Source organism: Ictidomys tridecemlineatus, chromosome 5 (genome assembly GCF_052094955.1).
Source record: "Ictidomys tridecemlineatus isolate mIctTri1 chromosome 5, mIctTri1.hap1, whole genome shotgun sequence".
In the NCBI taxonomy this organism is placed as follows: Eukaryota; Metazoa; Chordata; class Mammalia; order Rodentia; family Sciuridae; genus Ictidomys; species Ictidomys tridecemlineatus.
The window spans coordinates 54,423,348-54,435,313 of NC_135481.1; the positions used below are offsets into that span (position 1 = coordinate 54,423,348).

The following is an 11,966-nucleotide window of genomic DNA, read 5'->3' on the forward strand; positions in this document are numbered from 1 at the left end:
AACATCTTTGTTGGTATGTGGTGCTGAGGATCGAACCCGGGCCGCACGCATGCCAGGCGAGCACGCTACCGCTTGAGCCACATCCCCAGCCCCATTAATCATTTTCTAAATGGGTGATGTCTAGTATAAATGTAATGTGTACCATACAAGTAATTTTAAGTATCCTAAGAAACACACTTTTTAGTAAAATTAAGCAGGTGAAATGAATTTTAGCAATATATTTCAATTAACCCTGCATACTATCATTTCAGCATGCAATCAACATAAAATTACTCTGAGGTATTTTACACTCTTTGTTTTCCATCCTAGATCATCAAAATTCAGTGTAAATTTTATTCTTGCAGCATATCTCAATTGATCCAGTCACCTTTCAAATGCCCAATAGCTATCTGTGACAAATGGCTTCCATATTGCATGGTGCTACTATGGAGTATGGCCTAATAGGCCAACAGGTCTTCCATATGAATAAAACAAAATGTTTTATTTTTTTGTACTGTATTACCAAACATTAATAACCATAAAACCTACTCTAACATTCCTGCTGGAAAATCCAACCAATCAACCAAACAAACAAATTTAATAAGAACAGCTGGCTGGCTTTTCGTCAAATTTGAATTCATTACAATGGGGCCCAGAGGTGGGCCTTGGTGAGACAAGTAATTCTTCTCCACAGAAACTTTAGTCAGGATTTTGTGATTTAAATTTTCTCACCAGCTTAACTCTATGTGATGTGCCCCAGAGTAGGTAGAACAATGTATTCATTTATTACTGGTTATAGGTTCTGGTAAATGGAGCAGGGGAGACCAGTGAGAATTTTTGATATACATACTGGCAATAGATTCTTCACACTATGACAGATCAGTTGGAGAAGAACTAAATCAAATTTATTCTCTTTTCTGGCATGCATTGACATTCCACCCAGATGGCTTGGTCTGTCGACCAGGGTCTGCATGGCCCCCTGCCTTGGCTAAGAGATGGCATCATGTTGGAATCCTTTGAGAGTTGGAAATGGTCAGGGGATTTGGAAAAAGGGCTACTGCTATAGGATGAAAATTGATTTTTGGCTTTTTATCCTAGTTTTTCTCAGTACTTAAATAAACAGTGGATATTTTAAAACTTATTTTAAAAGATGGAGGAAAGAGGAGGCTCACTAGATGAGCTGATTTTAGTATTAACAGGTGTCATTGTCTTCCTAATTGTTACTAATTAAATATTTGATTTGTAATAAAAAGTGTACCCACTAATAGTTATGTGTGTATATATTTGTAAATATATACACATATACTGTATGAGTAATTTTATAGAAAACTGGAAAATCCAGGAAAGTATAAAGAAAAAAATTAAAAATGCTCATTATCTTACCATCTAGCATTGTACCAATATTATATTAATAGTCATTATTTTCTCGAGTCTTTGTTTCTCTGCAAATGTAGATATATATGAATTTAGTCTATAAATAAATTTGTGTTATTTTTCCTTTAACATAATATGAACATTTTATTATGTTTTAAGTCAGTCTTATAAGCATGCATTTATACATTTACACAATAATCTATATCACAACATTTTCATTCTTTCCCTTATTGTTGAACTTGTTTTTTTTTTCTTAATTTTTTTTGTAAGTGGCATGCAGAAAATTTTTAACTTTACTTGATTTATATCTTACTTAAATATTTTGATTTAACCATTACTTTTTGACATCTATAGTAAAACAGCTGTAAGGAAAAGATGAAATAAAAAATTATTTTTTGCTTTCCATCCTTTTGCTTTGTATGCAAGAGCTTTTCACTAGAGTTGTGCAGTGTCCTGAATAAAGCAACTACCAACTGTGATATAATCAATGGGTTATTGGACACAGTGATGGAAAATGTGAATTAATGTGTGAAAAGAACATCATCTACGCTCCAGATCATGACATGTTCTGCCTCATATTAATTAGATGTCCACTTGATGACATTTATTCTTAGAGTGGCTTTAGCCTCCTGATTCTACTTCTTCTGGGTCCCCATTGCCCAACTCCAGTCATTATCAATATTCTTCTATCTATACTTAATTCATTCCCCATACTTTCTGTTTGACACTAATTTGTACCTCACACCCCAATATAACAAAATTATTTCCATATCTCCAGAAAAATCCCTTCAGACCCCTTTCCATGCAAGTCTTCAGTCCCTCTCTCTCTCCCAAAAGTCAACCAGATTCTGATATTTTTCAACTTATATAGGCTCACTAAATTAGCTGTTTTTAGCACTAACTTAACAGGTACCGTTGTCTTCCTCAGGAAGCCCAGAGAGAACTTGCTTTTACCTTAGACATTAATTACATGAATCAATTCATATCATACAGGATGTACTCTTATGGGTTCAATTTCTTTACTTAGCATTATGTCTGTGAGATCCATCCCTGTGGTTGCATTTATTGGCAGTTTGTCTATTTTTGTTGCTGAATAGAATTGTACTGTAGAAATATGTGGAAAATTTGTTTATTCATTCAACTACTATCTGGCTTTGGGTTATTCCCAGCTTGGGGCTATAAGTATTCTTGTATAAGTCTTTATGTGAACAGATGTTTTCAAATTCCCTTGGGTAAATATATAAGAATAGAATTGCTAGGTCAAAGGGTAGGTATATTTTAACTTTATAAGAAACTGTCAAGCTTTTTTCCATTTCTGCCAACCATGTATAAGAGTGCTGATTGTTGTACATCCTTGTCAACATTTGCTGTTGTCAATCTTTTTAAGTTTAGCCATTCTAGTGCATGTGTAGTGGTATCTTTGTGATCTTATTTTGTATTTCTCTGATGACTAACAATGACAAGCACTTTTCCTTATATTTATTGTCCATTTAACTTTCTTTGTGACATACTTGGGACACTTAGTTTTTATTAAAAGAACATATTGAGCTAACTTTACGTTCTAGGCACTGTTCCTTTGGTCATGCCAGGGTTAGTCTAGAAGTATATTTCTTAATGTAGGGTACACAGAAAAACTCTGCAGGGTTGAAGCTTGACTCTGGGCTCTGTTGTAGATTTCTCTATCATCTGTGGAGCCTCTTCCAACTCTGTGGTGTGACTCATTTCCTAGTACTTGCTTTCTGAACTTCTCCCTGGCTGGATTGTGATTCCCTTTGCGTTTTCTCTGTCTAGGGCCAGGTTTACTATTAAGAAACAATTATGTGATTCCCTTTGCGTTTTCTCTGTCTAGGGCCAGGTTTACTATTAAGAAACAATTAATAAGCACTTTAGTGGTCTTTAGCTGTAACTCATAATAATTTAACATCTGAAAATTTCATAGAGAGCTCAGGATCCCATTTTAACCCAGAGTCATGAAAAACTGAAAATACCCCAATAATTATTTTGAAGCATTGGAATTGCATTGAGAAGTCATATGTTTTGGGATTGCCAAGTGACACCAACATTATTCATAGAAAATTAGGAGCCTTTGAAATGAGGTTGTGATTTAATATCTAAATCACTGTACTTATGCTACAAGCTAAATAATGTTCCTCAAAATATGGTAAAGGTAGGCAGTTAATAGTTTGTAGACTGGCTCCAATCCATAGGCTACTCTTGGAGCAGGCTTGATTCAGAACTGAATCTGGAGCCAGACTACATGTGTTTGAATTCTAGCTCCATCACTTGTTTGGTGGATGGTACTGATGAGGCTTTTTTGCTTCAGTTTCCTCATTTATAAAGCAGACATAATGATGATAACAATACCTGTTGCATAGGATTATGATAAAGATTAAATGAGTTAAAATGTTGAGGGTGCTTACAAAAGTATCTGACATGGTAAATGCTATTATTCTTAATATCATCTTGTAAAACCTATATCAGGCAGGCCACATTCAGTTGTAAATAACAGAAACACTTCAAGTTGACTTAAACAGAAAAGGACGATGTTGGGTATTTGTAACCAGATGAACATATGATGTGATTTAGATCTTCACTGCTATCTTCTGTGTTGGTTCTATTGTCAGGTGGATTCTTCCTGTGGGTACCAAAATGGCTGCCACCTTCTCTAGTTGCCTTTTACCAGTTTAGCAATCCAGTGGAATGACAATCCTAACATCTTTCTTCTCCCAGTTTTTGGTTAATACTTTCACTAGCCTGGCTTGGTTTATGTCTTGAGTCCACCAGTATTAAACGAACTAAAAATTCAGAAGAGGTGATTCTTTGAAAACAAATGCAGGGATATAATCAGAATAAGAGAAAGAGAGAGAGGGGCTGTTTTTGTTAAGTGATAGAGGAAACAGATTAAAACCTACTAGTTGATGGGATGGGTAATGGTTTTGATTGATGGTGGAATTTTTAGGAAAAAATGTCCCAGAAGAGGTAATCCATTTCCTTCCTGGAAGAATGGAGAAGAATGTTGTAGGTGGTGACCTAATAAAAAACCTTCATTTGGGGCTTTTAAAATATGATCTTTTTCACGACAGGGTATAATTTTTTTTTAGGAAATTGTTTTAGACTATTTTTTGCTGCTATAACAGAGAACCTGAAACTGAAAATTTATGAAGAACATGGTTTTCTTGGTTCTGGAGGCTGGAAGGGCAAGCATCAACATCTGGCAAAGGCCTTTATACTGCACCCTCTGAAGAGGAGGAATGCCACATCCTCACATGGCAAAAGGTCAAGGACAAGAGAGAGAGCAAGAGAAACTCCGTCCCTCTGTCAAGCCCTTTATAACAACATTAATCTATTCATGAAAAAAGAGCCCTCATGACCTAAACACCTCCCAGTGGGCACCACCTCCCAACCCTGTTGCTTTGGGACTAAGTTTCCGACATATAAATTTCTGAGGGACACATCTAAATCATGGAAGAAACATTTAGCAAAAAAAAAAAAAATGCCTTTATGAAATTAGCCAACATAAACCAGAAGAGCCCAACCTCTCACCAGTAAGAAACTTGAGTAGTCGAAATGTGGAAAAGCTGAGTCCACTGTTCCCAGATGGGACACCTGCAATGTGAGGGGAAAACAGGCACTGACGTTTAGCTCAAACCAAATGAGAAGCTGAGGGGGTGCCCCTTCCATTGCATCATTTATTGGGAAATTCTGTGCTGACTGAGAACTATTTAGGTTCTTTGTATGATGTGATGGAGGAAAGGATCAGGGTTGTGAGTGTTCTTCTCATTTTTGCCTTTAATGCTTGCCAGGTTATAAGAGTCTGAGAATAAATTGGTTGATGCAGGGTTTGGAAACTTGGTTTATTTCTCTGCAGGCAGATGGCTAGGTCATGGAAACTTGTTGGAAAGATGGGATTTATTGAAATGCTTTCTTATATCAAGGGCTTTCTTGGGATTAGGGGGCTTTGAGAGAACAGATTTATTGGGTCCCAGAAACTTACAAGATTGTGCTTCCTTACTGATGAGAGAAGACATTTGAACATATTCATCTTGAAATTTCAGAAGAAAAACCAAGATGTGGTGATATGGTTAAAGGAGTGTAGGAATTCACACTCATACACCACAGGTACAGGGGTACTTCTCATTTCCCATTGCCAAATTGTTTTTGAGTTCTCCAGAATCACAAAATTTGAAGAATCACATGGCTGTTTACTAGAGATAAAGCCCAATTAGCAGACCAATCTCACCAGTTTTGTGTAGAAAAAAAGTGACTCCTACTTTAAATTTCTGCAATTGTCAATTCGAAAATAAGTCTCAGGGTATATCTGAATTAGCATTCTCTTTCAGATTACCTTAATTTAAAGAGGAAGCTCTTGAGTCGAATTCTAATTCTACCCATCAAGATGAAAAATATCATCAGAATTTTGCAGATAAGTATGTGAATTTCAAATAATCTGTAAATGTGGCTAGACTTTAGGAAATATTTGAATCAACCTGGCTTTATAATACAAACTGGAAATTATAAAATAGAATTCATACTGCACTGAGAGCATTAGAAAGCTGATACTGGTATTGGGTTGAACCCACATTGAAAATACTGAGTGATTTTCAAGCATGGTTTAAGATTCCTTGCTACTCAAACTGTGGTCCATGGACCAGCATCATAGGCATAAACTACAAGCTTATTATAAATGTAGAATCTCAGCCTATTCTCCCTTTCTCAAACCTACATTTTAAGAACATGAATCTTAATAAATTCTCCAAATTATTCCAATGTCCAATGCACACTAAAATTATTTATTTATTTATTTATTTTTATTAGTTACATATGACAGTACAATGATCTTGACAATTCATACATTTGGCTAGTTGAAATTTTTTTCTTTTCCTAAATCAGGCAACTGAAATGATGATGAAAACTAGATTTCTATGTCTACCCCAGAGTTTTTGAATTAGAAACTTTAGCAGACTGGGATTCCGAGTACGTAATAAATTCCCAAGGAATTCTACTGAGTGATCTGATTTTACTATTCATACTGGATTCTCTGTTTCTTAATGTGAATTCTCATTGATTTCATTAAAAGTCATTAATAGTTAGCCCTAAATCCCTGTGTGTTTTTATCTAGGTAAAGTTGATGGAGCTGCTTTATGTTTTGCTGCTAAGATTATAAATTTTTGAGTGGTTAACAAATAATATTTCACTAGTGGTATCAATAAAAAACTCATGTGACTCCCTTAGCTTCAGGAATTTCTGACATTGTGGACACTAAAGGAAAAAAATGTGTGCTATTTGGCTATCATGAAACTTCTTTGATCATAACTATTTGGGTACATGTATTATCTTTGCTTCTAGGTTCTAAAGGAGGTATATACTTTTTATTTAAAGCTAGTAAAAATTATTATTATAAGTAACTTGAAGAAAGCAAACTTAAAAGTATAAATACTTAATAAATTCTGGAGATTAAAATCTTGGAAAAGGGAGACCTCGTTGAACATGTGTGTAAGGAACAACTTTGTTGAGAATTGAGATTGATGTGGTAAAACAGGGAACTGAGTTTGGTCTTGAAGAGGACATTTCAGATAGAGGAACCATGAGTACAGAATCAGAAGAGGATAGCATGGAGTATGTTCACAGAATAAAGAGCAGTCTATAGTTTAGTGGCTGTATAATAAGGTATAAATAAAATATTTGTGGGACTTAACTCATAAAATAAACACAGGTTGTTGTTTTGAGAAGAGTAAACAATAGGATGAGGATTAGGACTTCATTATTTGGGCAGTTAGGAACTGGGTGCTGTGGGCAGGGATATGACCGACCTCTGTCTTTGCAAGACTTATATGGTAAAAGAACTCTGAAGGTGAGAGGAGATGCAGGAAGGAGACACAGTGAGATTATTAAGGCAGTGGCAATGGAAATGGAAAAGAGGAAACAGATTAAAGGTCATCCATAGATTTGAACTATGATGGCAGCAGTAGGAATAATTAAAAAAAAATGTGGGGAGAAGGTGAAAATTTTTGGGGAGATTGAATTTATAAGAATTGATCTCTGTAAGCTCTTAGCCAAACTAACCAAGATAAAAAAAATTAATAGAATTAAAGATGAAAAAGGAGAAATCAAGATACAGACATCCAGCAGGTCATTAAGGACTATTTTGAAAGGTTATACTCCACTAAATTGGAAAACCTAGAAGAAATGGATACATTTCTAGACAAATACAATCTGTCAAAACTGAATCAAGAGGACATGGAAAACCTAAACAGATCAATAACTTGTAATGAGATACAAGTGGTAATAAAAAGCCTTCCAACAAAGAAAAGCCCAGGATCAGATGGATTCTTAGCTGAATTCTACTAAACCTTTAAAGAAGATACTCCTCAAATTATTCCATGAAATAGAAAAGAATGGAACATTTCCAAATTAATTCTGTAAAGCCAGTATCACACTCGTATCCAAATCAGGTAAGAACACATCAAGGAAAGAAAAGTGCAGACTTCTCCCTGATGAACTTAAAGGCAAAAGTACTTAACAAAATTAGCAAATCATGTTGAACACTTTAAGAAAATTGTATACCATGACCAAGTTGGTTTTATTTCAGAGATACAAGAATGGTTTATTATATGCAAATCAATAAATGTAAACATCACACTAACATAATTAAGGGCAACAATCACTTAGAAATCTCAGTAGATGCAGAGAAGGGCTTTGATAAAATTCAGCACCCATTCATGATGAAAACACTGAAGAAACTATGGATAGAAGGAATCTACCTCAACATCATAAAGGCTATACATGAAAAACCCAAGGCCATCCTCATAGTAAATGGTGAAAAACTGAAAACATTTCCTTTAAAATTTGGGATAACACAAGATGTCCACTCTCACCACTCATGTAATATAGTGCTAGAAATTCTAACCAGAGCAATTAGACAAGAGAAGGAAATAAAAGGGATTTAAAATAGGAAAATAACAAGTCAAATTATCACTGTTTGCAGATTAAAAAAGATTAAAAAAAAAACTCCATGAAAAGACTGCTAGAGCTAAATAAACAAATTCGGCAAAGTAGCAGTTTACAAAATCAATATATAAAAATCAATAGCTCTCCTATATACCAATAATGAATCTGCTGACAAAGAAATCAGGAAAACAATTTCATTCACAATAGCCTCAAAACAAAGATAAAATACCTAGGAACAAATCTAACCAAGGAGTTGAAAGATCCTTTCCATGAAAATTATAGAACATTGAAGAAAGAATTGAAGAAGACCTCAGGAATTGAAAAAACCTCTCATGTTCATGGATAGGCAGCATTAATATCATTAAAATGGCCATACTACCGAAATCAATACACAGATGCAGTGGAATTCCCATCAAAATATCAATGACATTCTTCACAGAACAAGAAATAACAGTTCTAAAATTCATTTGGAAGTATAAAAGATGCAGAAGAGCCAAAGCAATTTTAAGGCAAAAAAGCAATGCTGGAGGCATTACGATATCTGACTTCAAATTATATTATAGAGCTGTAGCAACAAAAACTGCAAGGTACTGGCATAAAGACAGACACACAGACCAATGGTACAGAATAGAAGACAGACAAACCTGATTCTTGACAAAGGTGCAAAAAACATCTATTGGACAAGAGACAGATTTTTTTTTTCTTTTCTTTGTATTGGAGACTGAACTAGGGGGCACTCAACTACTTGAACCACATCCCCAGCCCTATTTTATATTTTATTTAGAGACAGGGTCTCACTGAGTTGCTTAGCACCTTGCCTTGGCTGAGGCTGGCTTTGAACTTGCAATCCTCCTGTCTCAGCCTCCTGAGCTGCTGGGATTGCAGGTATACGCCTGGCAAGACAGCCTTTATAAAAAATAATTTTTAGATGTAAATGGACACAATAACTTTATTTTTATGCCATTCTGAGGACTGAACCTAGTGCCTCGCATCTGAGGTGAGAGCTCTACCACTGAGCTATGACCTCAGCCCCAACACAGCCTTTTAAACAGATATGTTTATCCATATATAGAAGAATTAAACTAGAATCTTATCTTCTCACCATGCAGAAAAATCAATTCAAAATGGATCAAAGACCTCAGAATTAGACCAGAACCTATGCAACTCCTAGAAGAAAACAAACTCAACAATCCAGGTTTTAAGCACAGGCAATTATTTTCTCAATAGGACCCCTAAAGCTCAGGAAATAATGCCAAGAATTATTAAATTGGACAGCATCAAATTAAAACCTTCTGCAATACAAAGGAAATAATTAGGAATGTGAAGAAAGAGCCCACAGAATAGGAAAAAAATCTTTGCTAGTTACTCTTCTGACAGAGGATTAATATCTAGAATATATAAAGAGCTCAGAAGACTTTGCACCAAAAAAACCAAATAACCCAGTCAATGAATAGGCAAATGAACTAAGCAGACACTTCTGAAAAGAAGAAATACAGATGGCTAACAAATACGCCAGAAAAATGGCCAGCATCATTAGCAATTAGGGAAATGCAAATCAAAACTACACTGAGATTTCATCTCACATCAGTCAGAATGGTAGTCATCAAGAATACAAATAATAAATGCTGGAGAGGATGTGGAGAAAAAGGGAACACTTTTACACCAGGGGTGGGATTGTAAATTAGTACAACTGCTATGAAAATCAATATGGAGGATCCTCAAAAGACTAGGCATGGAAACACCATATGACCCAGCTGTGCTATTCTAAGTATTTACCCTAAAGAATTAAAGTCATCTTACTACAGTGATACATGCATACCCATGTTATAGCAGCACAATTCACAGCAGTCAAACTATGGAACCAACCTAGGTGTTTATAAATGGATGAAAGAATGAAGAAAATGTTGTGTGTGAGTGTGTGTGTGTGTGTGTGTGTATACACACACACAATGGAGTTTTATACAGCTCTAAAGAAAAAATGATGTTTACAGGAAAATGGATAAAGTTAGAGATCATCATGTCAAGTGAAATAAGACAAACTCAGAAAGTTAAGGGTCATATGTCTTCTCTCATATGTGGAAGCTAGGGAGGAAAAAGGAAAACAAAAGTAGGAAAAACATTTTTTCCCTAAAAATCAAAGGTAGATCAGTAGAGGAAAGGGACCAAATGGTAGGAGACATACATGGAGGGGGATATGTGGGGGAATGATATAGACCAATTTATATTGTCATACTGTGTGCATATTCAAATATATAAAAACAGATCCCACCAATATGTACAATATGCCCCAACAAAAATGTGGAAAAAATTTATCTCTAGCATCCTATGGGTTAAGGCTTGTGAGGTCAGACAAATTCACTTTGGATGAATGGGAAAATAGTGATAATAATAATGATAATAGTGGAAATTATAAAATCAGAATCATTACTTAGAAAATGGTAGGTGGAATTCTTAGTTGCCAGGTAGAAATGTGAGTCTGCAGTCGAGAAGTTACCTACCCGAAGTGTGATAGCTGAAGCCACTGTAGATGAGGAAATCATCCCAGGGCTGAAAATTGGGAAGACAGCAATCAATTGGACAATGATCAAAGTTAGGTGCAGAGGTTGGTGAGAGGAGGGGAAGGAGTCTTCAAGGAAATCAGATGAAGACCAGAAAGGTGGGAAAGGAATGAGGCACTGCTATATTTCAAAAGTCAGATGGAGACTTTCAAGATACAGATGTAAGCAACAGTGTTAAAATAGTACAGCAAAATTGAGAAAGGTCAAATATGAAAAAAGGCCAGAGAAGAGACAGTGAAGTGGCCCGTTGGGGAAAAGGGTTTTAGGATAGTAGTTGGAACTGAAGACAAAACACAATGACTTCAACCAGTCATTTACTCAATGAGGTATTTACTTGGTGAGGAAATGAGTGCTTCAGTTTTAAGGTAGGGAGCAAAGACTCCTCTCTCAAATGACTGGTGGTGAAGGAAGGCAGAAAGAGAGGAAAGAAGAAGTAGAAAGAGAAGAGAAACCAGGACTACAGAACTGATCTCCACTGTCTTTTTTTTTTTTTTGTATTTTTAATGAGATGACTGGTTTATTAGAAGTCAGAGCAGATGGGCCCAAAGGGGGGAGAAGTGAATGGAGTCATTCTTGGGACGATTTATGGAAAACAGAGCTTGTGAGGTTGGGGGGAGGTGGGAGAGGATGTAATCAAGTGCCAGTCTGAGAGTTATTTCTCTTTCAGGGACTGGCTGGTCTCAGGAAGAGTCACTCTCTGCTCTCAAGGATTCCAGACTAGTAAAAGAGATCCAAGGCCCACCAAAAGATGTCACAGATGCCACTCCACACCACACAGACACCCCCTCACTATGTTCTTAGATTCTCTTCTTTCTCCCTTTGATCCAAAGCAATGATCGCCATAAAAAAAGGTGTCATTCTCTTCTCAGCTGCCTTGTCTCCATCTTTGGAACTCTTGTGGATTTTTTTCTTGTGTTCTTCCAGCTTGTTTTATAATAAAAACACGAGCTTGCAGTGGGAAGAATGACTTGAGTCCTACTTACTCAAAGGGGTGATTATCTTGGGAAAGTGAACCGATTTACCTGAGCCTTAGTCCTGTTCCTCTGTGAAATTGAGGGTATTAGCTACTTCAAGAGGTGGTTGTGAGCACAAATGAGAGGATGTGCA

The 11,966-nt window shown here is 36.0% G+C and overlaps 1 long non-coding RNA gene across 1 annotated transcript; it reads left to right on the forward strand.

The window, feature by feature from the left end:
- The first annotated feature begins 5,698 nt into the window (after positions 1 to 5,698).
- On the forward strand, positions 5,699 to 11,823 carry LOC144377802 (uncharacterized). The gene is made up of 2 exons (XR_013438967.1): positions 5,699 to 5,780; positions 11,527 to 11,823. It is a non-coding gene; the product is annotated as an uncharacterized LOC144377802 (long non-coding RNA).
- The last annotated feature ends 143 nt before the right edge of the window (positions 11,824 to 11,966 follow it).